The 15822-nt window shown below is 38.1% G+C and overlaps 1 long non-coding RNA gene across 1 annotated transcript; it reads right to left on the reverse strand.

Moving 5' to 3' along the window:
- Positions 1 to 528: 528 nt before the first annotated feature.
- Positions 529 to 15344, reverse strand: LOC107672727 (uncharacterized). Its single transcript, XR_001632338.1, has 3 exons — positions 15335 to 15344; positions 15137 to 15140; positions 529 to 607 (listed from the first exon to the last, which is right to left on the reverse strand). It is a non-coding gene; the product is annotated as an uncharacterized LOC107672727 (long non-coding RNA).
- Between the last annotated feature and the right edge of the window lie 478 nt (positions 15345 to 15822).

A 15822-nucleotide genomic window follows, 5' to 3' on the forward strand; every position in this document is an offset into this window, starting at 1 on the left:
GTCTAGACTTTGACATGTCAATAATACACCCACAACAATAGGTGGCGCCAAATACGCATAAAACGAGTGTGCCATGAAATACGTAATGTAATGCGTGTTGTAAAGATCGCGAGTAAAAACAAAGGAAAAAGAAAACCTTACAGCTGCATGAGTTGTGACTGTCACGTTAGCCTGATGGGCCCAAACTCACTTTGTGATTTTAAAAGGTAAGACAGTACCCAGATTTGAACACTACAGTAAGATTTAACTTCTACTGTTAATAAGATTTTGGTAGGCTACTATTAGATGGATAGCCTAAATGTCCTAATTCATCGTCTTATATTCGGGCCAATACGGTATATACATATTTGAAAGAATTTAAGACCAAGCATAAGCCTCTGCCAGCTGAACTGAATGAGCACACATGCAGTAAGCAGTAATAAACTACATTTACATTTCAAATCCTAGTGAGCTGCCTTTACTTCCTACGTAGGAAGTGTCCTATAGATGAGATGGAACACTCTTTAGGGCTTTCAAACGATTAATTGTGATTAATCGCATACAAAATAAAAGTTTGTGTTTACATAAATTACGTGTGTGTACTGTGGATATTTATTATGTACAGTATCTCACAGAAGTGAGTACACCCTTCACATTTTTGTCAATATTTTATTATATCTTTTCATGTGACAACAAGAAATGACACTTTGCTATAATGTAAAGTAGTGAGTGTACAGCTTGTATAACAGTGTAATGTTTGCGGGCTTTCTTGTGCATCATCTTCCTTCTGGGACGACATCCATGCAGACCAATTTGATGTAGTGTGCGGTGTATGGTCTGAGCACTGACAGGCTGACCCCCCACCCCTATTGTGATCAATCGTTTGACAGCCCTACGCTTTAGTTTATACTATACTAAGCAGTATTTTAATAAAGTTTAATCTATCCATTGATCTATCTATCTATCTATCTATCTATCTATCTATCTCCATTCATCCATCTATCATCTGTCTATCTATCCATCCATCTATATATCTATATATATCCATCCATCCATCTATCTGTCTATCTATCCTTCCATCTATCTATATATGATGAGATCATCACCCTTTCTTTCCCTTAGGCCCCTCAGTCCTTGTTTCTTGATGAGAACGAATCACCTGTTCTTTCATCCCTTCTCTCTCGTCTTCTCTGTCCCTCTCTTTCACTGTCACCCTATCCGTCATCTTATCCCCGGTTATAATACAGCCCATATGAGTTGATTGGCCTGAGATGGTCTCCACACACTTTCATTTAGCCTCTCTCCCCCTCACACATATACTCTGTCTCTGTCCTTCTCCTCTATCCTTATTCCATCTCTCTCCCTCTCCGTCCCTCCTTCCTTGCTCCAGCTCCTTATTGCTCTATCAATCTCTCCCAGCAGAAGATCAATACATGCTTGCTTGCTTTCCTTCTCTGTCTCTCTTTCCTCGCTCACTCTTTATCTACCACTTCACCAGGGGGGACTATATTGGTAAAAAGAGAAAATATTGATTTTAGGCTGCCATTATAATCCGTGTATCATTCGATCATTCGTTTTTTTATTTAATATTGAAAGTAGAAAAATTAGAAAACTGCTCCTTTTTCGTTTTTTTGTTTTTTTTCCAAAAAACGAAAAACGAGAATTCAGCTTAAATTTTCGTTTTTCGTTCATGGGTGGAAAAATGAATAAACAGCTTGAATATTCGATTTCTACACATGGGCGGGAATTAAACGCCCCTTTCTGCTGATTGGTCAGCCGAAGATCAAACCGTGCTCAATATTAAATAAAAAAACGAATGATCGAATGATACACGGATTCATTATCATTAAGAACAACTGTTTTTTTTTTTGCACCATAGAAATCTCTTAATTCAATTTTAAATTGTGTGTGATGTTTAATCAGTCTGTACCAGTTGAGAGATGCAGATTCAATTGTACTGATTCCAGTTGGTGATGTTTTTTCTAAATTGGTTTTGCATAGATATAATTTGTACATAACTGTGACTAGGACCTATGTATTGACTTAATATTGACTTTAAAAAGGAAACAGCTATATTCTTCAACCTTGCAATTATGTCATTACTTATTACAAAAACAAAAAACACAACCCCGTGGCTAACAGGACCCTGACATAAAAGCCTTGCATTAAATTTAGCTTTGGTGACATCTCTGCAGAGATAGGACACACATGACAGCCCAGCGGTAGACAGACAGGCCTGCCAGCTCTCCAATTACAAAATCACAAACACACACACACACGGGAAGGTAACACACACTAATTTGACAAGCTGAAATGATGCCCATTCATATCATTTTACTCCAGCAGCCCAAGGTAAATATTTCCACTACCCTAGTATAAATAGCCCACCAATATTTGAACAGCTGAGAAAGAGAGCGCGACAGAGAGAGAGAAAGGAAGAGAGATCTTTATCCTTTATACATGTTTATACATATTCATAAACTGTCACTCTTAACAAGACACTGAAGCTGGAATATTGACTCGCTGCCCCCTTAGTACGTGTCTCTCCGGCTTTGGAGGAGAACGAGATAATGAAAAAGTATCAGTAGATTTTGAGCCGCTTGTCTAGAGAGCTGAATAGTTGTCTGACAGCTTTTGTTGTAAGGTGCAGAGGATCTGAAAGTAATTCATCAAACCCTGATCAGTAATGAATGCACACTAATCCCTATAGCGGTGTTAGAAGGCCTGAGGGATAATGGGGATTCCTGTCCAGAAATGACAATGGCCTGTCAATCAAACTCGCCCATTAGGTGCCACTTGCGCTGCCTGTGTAAAACTTCATAAAGGCAAAACGGTCCTAACATTTCACCACGAGAGAATGTGGGAAAGAATTTTAAGTGGGTGAGTTATTTCGTTTGCTTTCTACATGCCGACGTGGCACAGTTCCAGGGGTTCCATCGCAAGGACGTATAATATGGCAAAATCTTGAACAAAGCATCTCACACCCTCCTTCCTTCCAGTCTTCCAGTTCGCTTTTCTCTGAGTCATGCGTCCCACAGAGAGAAGAATTCTAGCTCTCCTCTCACTGGTTTTCTGTCTGAAGTGGAATTTGGTGGTGAAGGTTGAGCTCATTGTTGTGGAGAGGCCGCGATTGATTCTGTCAGTCAGGTGACTGCCTCACCAGCTCACTGAACCACAAGACTATTGATTGAGAGTGATGGATACACAGCTAAATGGTGAAACACTAAGAGAGAAAGAGATGCTTGTCAAACTGTTATTGATATGCCACACCATGCACACACACATAAGTTGTGAGTTTGTTTGTAGGTGGAAGGATTTCTTCCAGATCTGACTATGAAATCCTAAACCACACCTAAACAAATGCAACTTACAAGGCAAATTATTTATCATTATTTTTTGCTTGTGTTTTAGAAGTAGCAACAAAGAACTGCCCTGTAGGAGGATAGTTAGCCATCCAGAGATTCATGCTTCTGCTAGTGGAGAAATTACCCAGCGTAACATTTAATTGCGTAAGGTTGCTTTTTTATACATTACTGCTCAAAAGGTTGTGGTCAGTAAGTTTTTTTTTTTTTTTTTAAAGAAATAAATACTTTTATTCGGCAAAGGATGCATTAAATTAATCAAAAGTGACAATAAAGACTTTCACATTGCTACAAAAAAATGATCATTTCAAATAAATGATGTTCTTTTGAACTTTCTATTCATCAAAGAATCCTTAAAGTTAAAACAAAATATATCACAGTTTCCACAAATATATTATGCAGCACAACTGTTTTCAACATTGATAATAATAAGAAATGCATCAAATCAGCATATCAGAATGATTTCTGAAGGATCATGTGATACTGAAGACTGGAGTAATGCTGAAAATTCATCTTGGCCATCACAGCAGTAAATTACATCTAAAATAGGAAATGTTTCTTTTAAATTGTAATAATGTTTCAGAATATTACTTTTTTTTACTGCATGTTTGATCAAATAAACACAGCCTTGGTGAGCATAAATTACTTCTAAAAAAAATTTAAATCTCACTGACCAACTCTTTGTGTGGTAGTGTAGCTCATTAGATAAAATTGATGTCTCAGTTATGTTACATTCAGTAACTTGGTCTCAGATTGTCTCTTAAATTGAACTTGTTTCATAACTGATGAACTTCATACAGTTATTGAACTGAACCAACACAGAACTGAACTCCTTTTTAATGACACTATTGACTTTTTTAGGGCTGCTTTACAACAGAATTCAAATTCGTCTCATATTTGATAAAGTTTTGCATCACTGATTCTGTTATTTTCCTGTTTATTATTATGCTGCTTTGAAACAATCTGTGTTGCATAAAGTGCTATATAAATAAAGGTAACTTGACTTGATTTGACTTAAAGGCTATTTTTGTGGATTCTGGGTCGTCCTTTGTTTTCTTAAAAAAAGGCACACATTGTTAAAGTTACAGTGAGGCACACACCATGGAAGTAAGTGGGGCAAGTTTTGGAGGATTTCAAAGCAGAAACGTGGAGCTTTTAATTGAAAAAAAGCTAGAGGAGACACATATGAGACTACATTTGAGGCCGTTTCTCTCAATAGAAAAAACATAGAGAAGCAGAAGTCCCATGTCGAAGTCTACATTTGCTCTCCATTTCATTTCACTGCTGTCTAGGAGAAAGAATTGAGATATTAAAGAGATATGATTTTACATAAAGTAACAATGAATTATTTAACAAAATGTTATATCAAGTAACTTTTAATGTAATTGGAAAAGCAGATGTTCTTTTAATGCCATAGCGTGTCAAACTTCAGCATGTGCGTCAACGAAGGGCCAGAATGAGAGCGAGAGACAAAAGGAATAAGAAAAGTGTGGAAGAATAGAGTGGAGGGGGATGAGAGGAGGGATAATAGAGACATAGCAGGCTGTCAGATGCTGTTAGACAGCCATGAGGATGGAAATGATGGATGATCTCCCCCTGGACCACCGACCTCCAACTCCACTTCTGATGGCTACAATATGTCTGCATTTGTCAGGTTATAGTGAAGCACACACACGCACATTAACACTCCTATTCTAGCTCAGCTGGACTCTTAATGTAAATGCGTTCCTGTGTAAACATGCTGATATCAGATCAACACAAGTGCTCTGTGTTTATATGGTAATTATTGTGTTTCATTAACTCGAATTATGTCTCGCACAGTTTATTTACATACTCTACTCTGAATTCAAAAAAAGTTGGTATTATTGCATATGCTGAGACAACGTTCTGTCAAAACAGAGCTGTTTCTGCATGCACGTGTGCGGTGTAGGTGGATGTTTACGCGTGGCTTAGACGCCGCTAGTCTAACTGATGTTGACTGGCAGGTCACGCCCACCTGTAACTCACCTGCCGTGACACATGCCATAGCTGTCATCCTCATCTCACCTGTCTCCTGTCTCCTGTCATCTCTGCCTGTCTGTCTGCAAACTAAGCGATAATACGGCACACATTTTCCACTGAGTGTGCTATGAAAAGGGAGGAAGTCTGTTTTATATCTGTGGATGAGATGACTGGTCTGGGATAAAGTGCATGTGTGTGTGTGTGACATTGTGCATTACAATGCATGTGAGAGCAAAAACATTGGTTCCTGCTGTCAGGTGATCTGTGTGTCTCTGTAAACTGCTATGAACTTAACCGTCCTGGTGAAAAATTCCATGCACCAGATTCAGACATACACAAGCTCTCAAACACACACATCTCTCCATGGTCGGCAGCTTATTTCTTACAGCACGTGAACCAAAAAACATTAATATATGACAGATCAATGGCCACAAGTGTGTAAGATAATGTTCCATACATTGCCCAAGCCCCGATTCACATATTTCAACTTGCATATTATGCATATTATGCACCTCGCTGGTCATGGGAAAGTACATACAGTGGGATCTAAAAGTCTGTATATATATACAGCAGTACTAAAAATTTAAAACAAACAAACAAACAAAAAATGTTATGCATTCTGTATTATTTATAGGTCACTAATCAAATATATTAATTTGTGACACGCCTCATGAACTTTCCAGTAAAGCACAAGATGCTCTTTGTAACATTACTAATAAAAAATCAACAACACAAATCATGCGAGGATAACATCTCACCAGTTTTTCACAAACTCTCAACCCAGCTTGAGTACATGCCGACATTAAAGGACATTACAAGCCATTACTGAGACATTCTGTTAAGTTATAAAAATGCACTTTGATAGCACAAACCATCTTGTTGCACTAAGAATGGGGTTTGTGAGTGACTGAGGGCTTCAAAATGGTTTCAAATATATGCTATTCTTTTGAACTTTCCATCCATCAAAGAATCATGTATCAGGGTTTTCACAAAAATATTAAGCTGCACAACTGTTTTCAACACTGATAATAATAAGAAATGTTTCTTGCAAATCAGAATATTAAAATGATTTATTAAGGGTCATGAAAATTCAGCTTTTCCACCACAGGAAAAAAAAATCATATTTTAAAATCTATTAAAATAGAAAACTGATTTATCTAATAATAATAATAATAATAATAATAATCAAATTAAGTTAAAATTGCTAAAAAGTGCTAAATTAAAAAAATAATCTGTAAAAATACTGTATATCTAAATTTTGCAATTTTCCTAAAAATTTCCCCCCAAGTGGCAAAATACCAATAAATAAATACATTAATTAATTAATTAAATAATAATAAAATAAGTAAATAAACTGAAAAATACAAAAAAAATGAAAAATAATCTGTTTTACATATAGTGCAACCCTTACCAGCTAGCTAAATTTCCCCATTATCTTAAAAAGCTTCTGTTCGTATTTAAAAACTACTGTGTCAGCTTTAGTACTGAAGAACTACAAATGTTGATAGAGAACTGTTAAAAAGTCCTCTTCCTCTGCAGCACAATATTGCTATTTTAAAAGTACAATGACTTATTGTAATCTGACATATCACTGGTTCTCTGTTGTGGTCCTGAAGCAGCCCAACACTGCACATTTTGCTCTTCCTTATCTGACACACCCACTTAGGACTTGGACTCTCTGCTAATGAGCTGATCAGTTAGGTGTGTTAAATAAAGGACACATTCAAAATGTGCAGTGCTGGGGAACTCCCACTGTCATATACTATTTAGGACAGATGGTATATGAATTGAGACACAGCCATTCGTTTTGTACATAATGAAGTTCTAAATTAATTTTGGGAAGAGAATACTCATCTAGTCCTGTCAATCACAACTCAACTGCATAATAGCCGCTTACATCACTGCTGTGGAAATTCTTCTGGCATCTCACCGTCTCTATTTCCACTCATTTCTATTATGTATTAGATATTACATAATTTTCATTGATTAAAAGGTGTAGAGAGTATTAAGAGTCAAGTCTCATGTTCAAACCCTCCATCACATGCAGCCAAATATGCTTAATATGCTTAATACAATTCTTTAAGATTTTCCGCACCTTTTTTCTCTTCGTCCTAACTAATACGAAAGATTGAGAAGTGGAAGCAGCTGTAAGAAAACAAACGGAAAACAACGGACAAGCGTGTTTACACATTCCTGACAGTTTTGTTGTGTGGCCTGAAAAATCGCTCTCTCTCTCTCTTCTTTCTTTTCTGTTGCTGCTGACCTCCTCACCTCTCCTGCATTAATCCGTTGTTGGTAATAAATCAAATGTGACAGAAAGGCTTGCGCTGCTGCGATTAAAATAGTTTGTTTAAATTCTCATACTTTCCACTCCTGCCATAACTCTGTGACAGCCCTGCAGAGAGAGAGAAAGAGAGAGAGCTGGGAGGAGCCTCATGGGTAATTACTCTAAAGTTTGGAGCTCTTTATTCCTATTCCCCTGTTTTCATTCCCCCCCCCCACAGAGAATCATCTCTTTTGTATTCTACATTGAAGGGAGGAGAGCTAAAGGAGGATTTCTGTAATGCTAGCACACTTCTGAAAGGTTTACGATATATCTAGGCCTCAGAAGACAAACCTGCTCTGAGTCCAGTCTTTTTGTTATCTGAAGAAAAATCCAGTCGAATAAATCAAAGACTTGGCTGACCTGCGGTGCTTAAAAGCAAAGTCATTTCACTAAAGAACTTTCGGTTCTTTCTGGACGAGACAAGCAATGCCTCGTCAGGCTTTCCTCCTCTGCCAGCCCATTCTCCTCACCGCGACGCCTTCTCTCTGACCCTCGAGAGATGGATTGGAAGTGTTGTTGACTGACGGAGCTGATCTATGATCAGTTCCTTCGGTAACAGTCTATGTCGGGGTTTAGGAACATTTCTGCTCGGGGATCTGCGGCCGGGTGGAAGGCGGAGATGGAAAGCAGATGCCTGCTTGCTGACGACGGCTCGATCCAAGAGAGGAAATTTTTCATTCCTCTCCATCCATCATCCAGAGGGAGAGGGAGAGGGAGAGGGAGGGAGGGAGACGGAGTAACGCCTTGGTTTCTTCAAACTGACAAAGGCATGAGGACACACACTGATGCATATGTGAAAATATTTGTCCCCTTATTAGTGGTTTGTTGCTGAAAGCACTCCTACTTACTGTCCATAGGGAGACACGTATGTTGTTTCCACCACCCTTTTTTTAAATTCTCCAGTCTTTCTGTTTGTCTGTGGTGTCTCTGGTATAGAGAGACAGAAAGAAAATGTGTCAGTGAAAAGGAGAGGTCAAGTGAGTAATGTACCTGACAGCTGAGAATCATTAATCACTGTCACACTTGAAAGGGGAGGAGGAGATGCCACACACACACACACACAGTCAGGTTGGGACGCCTTCCTGTTCTCTGAGAGGGCCTGCTTGCCCTTTTCACACTCATAATCCTCCTTATATGATAGCCGTATGTGTTTTTCTAGGTGTGTGTTTGACACTAATGGGCCGCTCTAGCTGTTTGACTTCACACACACACACAGAGCCGTCTCGCAGCAGGAACTGAATTCACGACATGTCAACATGCCTTCACTGAGAGGGAAAAAAGGGGGATAATGATGCGCCCCCTGTCTCTTGCTCTCTTTTACTCGCAAATCAACAGTTTCTGTCTTCCTCTCACTTTGTTTTCCTGTTTTGATCTGAATTCTCTCTCTGTGTTATTATGTCTGCCTTCTCGGAGGAGAGACAACCAGCTGCCTGTGTACGTGTGTGTGTGTGTGTGTGTGAGTGGGAGAAGCCATTCAGTATGTAATGACAGCCCTGGCAGGTCCCAGTGTAGTCAAACCGTCCCACCTCCACCCCCCTGTCAGCAGATGAATATGTCACACTCCAGACTTCGGCACTGATCGTGGTTCAGAGAGCAAATGCTGCCACTGATCTGAGATCAGCTCTGGGTTTTTTCGTGTAATAGTCTGAATCCAGATTGGGGATGGCTGTGCATCTGCACAAAGGAAATAAAGTAGACGGAGGGTCTTAAAATACAAAGGATGTAAGAGATGTGTTAAGGAAGGGAGGGAAGAAGAAATGAGAGGTTTTTACATTCAGTTAAGCTATTATTCTATTCACCGTCATGTTACAAACCTATGTGATTTTTTATATGTATAAAAATAAATAAATAAATAAAAAAGATTCAGTGTTTCTTGTCCATGTTGTTTGGACCCCAGAACATTCACTACTGCTCAAAAGTTTGGGGCCTGTAAGATTTTTTATGTTTGTGAAACAGTGAAAGTCTCACCAAAGCTGCATTTATTTAATCAAAGATATTGTGAACAATTAATACCATTTAGAATAACTGTTTCCTATTTTAAAAATTGTAAAATGTAATTGATTCCTGTGAAGGCAAAGCTACATTTTTCATCAGTCATTATTCCAGTCTTCAGTGTCACATGATTCTTCACAAATCATTCTAATATGCTGATTTGCTCCTCAAGAAACATTTTTACTTATTATTATCAATGTTGAAAACAGTTGTGTAGTTTAATATTTTTGTGGAAACCATGATTCATTTTTTTCAGGATTCTGTGATGAATAAAAAGTTTAAAAAGAACAGTATTTATTTGAAATAGAAATCTCTTGTAACATCTTCACTGTCACTTTTCATCAATTTAATGCATCCTTGCTGAATAAAAGTAATAATTTATTTAAAAAAAATCTTACTGAAATCTACTGTTTTATAAATTAATACTTATTAAAACAACTCTTTTCAAGAGAATATAGAGTCAAGACCCAAAAGAGCCTGTTTATTTTGGTTTTGAGCAGTGATTCTTAATGAGAAATAATAAGCCAGAAAGAGAGCTAAATGCAGAATAAATGTTTATGTTTTGGTCACACTCTCTGCGGTGGGCTTGATTGGACATGAAACAGGCCTGCAGAATAAGCACACTAGTCCATTCTGAATCAGTGCAGCCACAGTGTGATTTTCCATGTTAGGTTTGGAACGGTACGTCTGAACCAGCACAGGGGATGCGGTGGATAGGGTACGTCTATCGTGTGTGAGAGTGAAAGCTGCATGCGTGTGTGTGGCAGTGGGGTGGACGGATTGTTGGGTGGTCCTTGGGACAGATAACATACACACAGACACACACAATATTTAGTCACAGCGGTCTCCGCCACATTACAGTTATTATTCTCTCATTTGGGTGATTTCTAGCTCAATGTACTGTTTGACAAATTGCACTGATGGAGAAACATGGGATTCAGAGGTTTTATGGCTTTCAGATCCGTCTTTTGTGGTTTTGAGCAAGAATGCAGCCTGAGCATAGACTTTGAACTTCTATTAATAACTACAGAGCACAGATATAGTGAAATGCAATGGAAAATGTTAGTACATTTCATTAGAATAATTTATTCTGTCAAAATGTCATATTGCTGAAATATTTTACAAACTTTTGGAATAAATAAAGATTAACTTTTATTTTTTCTATATATTTTTTATTTTATATTAACTGTGCTATTTTGATCTAAAAAGGGCATTAATGGTTTTGTCTTAGCTTTGTCAGAGAAACAGAAAAATTGTTAACTTGGAACTACTCTGGAAAAATAAAATAAAATGAAATAAAATTATCATTTTATTTGATAAAAAATATTTTACAAAAAATATAAATAATATAAAATTGTATTCTTTGTTATTTGGTAAATATCTGTGGTATTCAAGATTAGCTCTGGAATAAAAAACAAGTAAAAAGAAGTAGTTCAAAGACTACAATTATCTTTCTCTGACACAATTAAGACAAAAGTTGTGCTTCTCCCATATCAAAATATGGGTATAATTGCCCCAAGTTTAACCAATTTCCATCCAACATCCCTCCAGAAATCACCTTGAAAGTAAACATATTGCAATTTCAGGCATTTTCCATGCGGATTCCTCAAATCAACTGTGATTTTTTTGGCAAGAATAGAGGAACTGAGACTGGATAAAAACAAAACCGTAACAGTGTTTGCCCAGAGGGCTCTCACCCACACTCTCTACCTGTATACAGGTCTGACCACTGTTTAATTCCACATGATGCAATGAACCCCACTTCCACAGCAATGATCTCCTGCACCCACAGTTCCTCTTTGCTCACGTGCTTTTAGTCAGTCTTACACACATCTTGCAACGTCAGTCACTTCTTGTCTATCACGACGTAGTCCTGGCCAGTTACACACACACACACACACCTGCCTTGCCAGCCCCTTTCTCCTCCATTCTGTAGGTCTGGCCAATTACAGGCCTTATCTGTGAGTGAGAATAATGAGGTTACACACTGAGCAAATTCTATCATGTCTCTGTAATGAGATTTGGGTTGAGCTGCGTTGCTGCTGTGGACGGGGTGGAGGACAGACACACTCACGCTCATGGCACGTTATCTGCTCCCCATCTCTCCGCCTGACATTCCAGGAAATTGCATTCCAGTGAAGGAGGGAGCAGAGGAGTCAGTGACAGTGTCTCACACACACACACTACCTTTGCCTTTCTCTCTCTCACTCTCTGTCCTCTGACAGCCTTTTTGATTTATGGCTCCAATTCCCTGGTGCAGATGCAGCCTGCACTCATAACCGTGTATATGTATTTTATTTTGCTGCCCTCTCCTTGCCTCAACTTCTGTGCTTTCACATTCTCCTGCACCGCCCTGATTGATTATCCCATCCACACTGTCTACAGTGTTTCTCATCTTTCAGAAGCATAATCTCTCCCAACAGCATGAGAGAAAGAGAGGGAGAGACTCTGAGGACTGAATGTAAAGTTTAAGTCCTGCTTCAATCTGGAAAAATTCCAAGCTGGCTGAATGAATGAATTGGGCATGACTATATGAAAAGGTATTGGAAAGTGAGTGTATTTGTCTGTCTTAAAATGGAGTTCACAGAGTTGATATTTTAGGATTGTGGCTTCACTGGCTTCAGGGAGATTTGGCAGGGATGACTATGGTGTTACTGCTTTGTCTCAACCTGTATACAAAGTCTTTTTTTTTTTTTTAGATTTGTTAAATGATATAAAAGTGCAGTAATCTTTATGACTAAAAAAGTGGATATATATGCACTACTGTTCAAAGGTTTGAGGTCTTTTGGAAGTACCTTTGGATTCTCTCTACAGATTGTCATATGCCAAAGAAATATGTTTATATATATAAAAAACCTCACTGACCCCTTTTAAACTTTTGAATTTTAGTGTATTGTTCCAGTATGTATAAATACATACAGTGCACAGCATAAATGAGTACACCCCCTCTGATTAAATATAAAAGATGTATTTTCTTAATGATCACTAATATAATTCATAGAAAGATGGCAAAATTGAAATGTATTAAACATATTCTTAATAAAAACAGAGAAATACATGCCATTAATATCTGTAAAATAAGAAACTTAGCCAATTTTTGTTTAAATTAAGAATTGCAGAATTGAGTACAACCTAGATTTAATTCAACCAAGTGCAATATTCTAGAACTTAATATGTCCTCCATAACTCTAAGTACACTGCTCTGACACTTCTTGGCACTGAGTGTACAAGTTCATGACAAATTTTCACATCTGTGCTGTTTAACTCCTAGAGGACGACCTCCTTAAATGCCCTGGTCTTTAATGGGGAGTGTTGCTCAGCTCGTCTCTACAGAATCTCTCACAGCAGCTCAAGAGTGTTAAGATTGAGTGAAATACATGTCCACTGAAGGATTTTCAACTCCTGAATGAGAATGAATATCTTCATTGTCATGTTACAAAAAATGCCCAACAATGCAGGGAATGAGAAGAGGGAAGCATCTTCAGTTTCAGGTTTTTGTATTACATCACAGAGTGGTGTGTGAATTCATGACAGCGTTGATAAAGCACAACTCCCTTACACCTTCAGCACTCATTCATCCCTATAGAAGAGCTTTACTACCACTGAATGCCACTGTGGGAACCAGGCACTTCTCTCTGTACTCCTCCTCTAGCAACACCAGAACATTTTGGATGCTGTTAGATCCGAAATGATTGAATTGGTCTCATGAGACCAGAGTATGGATCCCCAAAATCTATATTTTGTAAATATGGGCTCTGGAAGAGGTTAAATTAGTTTATTGTGCTTTGGCTACAGTCGGTAGTTCTGGTGTGGATAAACAACCATGCATGTCACTTCTGCAGGCTGCGTCATACTCTGTGAGATAAAGTGTCACTCTTTTCACAGCTTTTACCGGCTCTGAGACACTTTCACAGTGTTTCTCCTGCTCTTTTTCTAGCAAAAACTCACTCATCACTAAATGAAAGCTTAAAGTGAAGACCTGATTATTTAAGGGACCTTTTCACAAGTCCATTGTTTTTGAATTTCTGTGTTACTTTGGCTATATTTTCACACTTAAAACAATAATTTGGTATTCCTCTTGTACCATTGTCCTCTTTTATGCTAAGAAATAAATCTCCTGACAGTTCTCTCTCAAGTGGTTTCATTATTGTCAGCATTAAGTCTGCGTATGATTCAGTGGGCCATATAACACTTCATTATCAAGAAATTACTTACCTTTAACAGTTTAACATACTTACTTGTTGATCAATACTTGCCTTAACCTTACACCAGAATTTTATTTTGTTTGTTTGTTTGTTTTATTTAGTAACTTTTAGGAGGGTGTACTCATTTTTGCAACACAACATTTTATCCCTTTGATAAGAAAATTGTATTTTCTTGAATAATTTTAACATTCGTCTTTGGTAACTGATCAAGCAGACTTGCTGGAATATCATATCTCTAAAAAACCATAACATGTCTTCTAAGCAAAGAGTAATTGCTGAATTTGTTAAGTTTCAGAGGGGGTGTACTCATTTATGCTGTGCACTGTACATAAAAAATAAATAATAATAATTACACATCACAGACTTCAAAAAGTGTCGTCATCCAGACTCTTTTCAATTATGTTAAACCCCAGAGCTCTAGGATGAGCCACAGATGAGCTAAGGACACACACATGCTAACCGCCAAAGCCAATGCCTGTGGTGTGTTATAGCTTCCAGGTTAGCTGCTAAGATGCTAACATGCTTTGGGCCATATAGTTAGCATCTAATCATGTTCGCTGGCTTTAAAAATGGTGCTGTTGGCCACGTAAAAAGAGAGCAAAAGCAGACATCCTTCAATGCACACAAGGAGGTGACAGTGAAAGACTCGAGGGGACAATCTGTGCCAACAATTATGGTAGCGATCATAAAGAATAATAATTAAGCTGCCAAAAGTGTTGTAAATGGAGTGTTTTTAGTCAAACCAGCACGGTCTTGTGCACATGATGTTGCGGCGAACACAAACATAAAACATTGCATGTGTGTTTATGTGTCCACATCTCAAGACATTTTAAAAACCTCTCCAGACCCTCATCATGCTTTCATCATTTCCTTCACCATAAGCCTAGAGGATGCTACTTATGGGACCACTTCTTTACTAAAAAATGAAGTTCCCAAAAAGCCTTTGGCTTCCATAGTGAGGGATTATTATATTTAAACCTTGCTCTCACTCAGTCTCAGTTGTCTGTCATTAAACTGATCCTAAGTTTATGTGTAAATGAAATCTTACTTACTTATGCAGGCTATACACATTTAGCTGAACCCGTTCAGGAAAACCTTGTTAGTTGAGTTTTCTAATCAGAGAGCGAACGTAGTGGTGTTTCAACATATTAAAGAACTGCTGAGAAGGCAGTTGTTTACAACATGTAGGATAAAATGGGAGGAAATATTTAAATGTTTTTCTGCTCCTCTCCTTTTTCCTTATGCATCCCCTCCACTCCTGTCCTCGTAACAAATCTCTCTCTCTCTCTCTCTCTCTCTCCACAGCCTCTCGTGGTCTATGCAGGCAGCAGTATTGATAGGGTAATTCAGGCATGATGAACGACCCGATAATCACGAGACAGCTGAAATAAATCACACTCTGATCAATACACACACACACACACAGATCATTACCCTGCTGTAATGCATCCTCCATTAAAGCAGCACACACAAACACATATGAGCAAGCATAATGGAAAGGAGAGGGAAATGAAAATATTGTGTTTCTATAATGTAGAGGCAAAGATTGATGAGGGGTTTGGGCTTCTTTTGAACCGTAGACAAAAATGGAGGCCAAAGTCTTTTCCCAATATCTTAAGAAATATTACCAGGGTTATGTCATTGTAAAGGTCATGATGCATTAAAATAGCACTGGAATGTCCTGTGTCCTGTGCACAGTGCCTAAGGACATATTTTGCAATTCCATCTTAATATTGTCTCTATTGGCCTGTACTTATCTGTCTGACTCATAGCATTAGCGACATGTCCGACAAAGACAGCCAGCAAGCAGCCACTCATATAGCTCAACAACAATGGTGAATGCGCCTAGTAAAAATAAGTACGGAGGCAATTTATCTGTGCATGTTTAAGCTAGTGTTCTGTCAGCCTCACATGATTGATAAGAAAGTTCTTCCCGAAATAAAAATTCTGTCATTTA

The sequence above is a fragment of the Sinocyclocheilus anshuiensis genome, unplaced genomic scaffold (genome assembly GCF_001515605.1).
Source record: "Sinocyclocheilus anshuiensis isolate Anshui unplaced genomic scaffold, SAMN03320099.WGS_v1.1 scaffold88, whole genome shotgun sequence".
In the NCBI taxonomy this organism is placed as follows: domain Eukaryota; kingdom Metazoa; phylum Chordata; class Actinopteri; order Cypriniformes; family Cyprinidae; genus Sinocyclocheilus; species Sinocyclocheilus anshuiensis.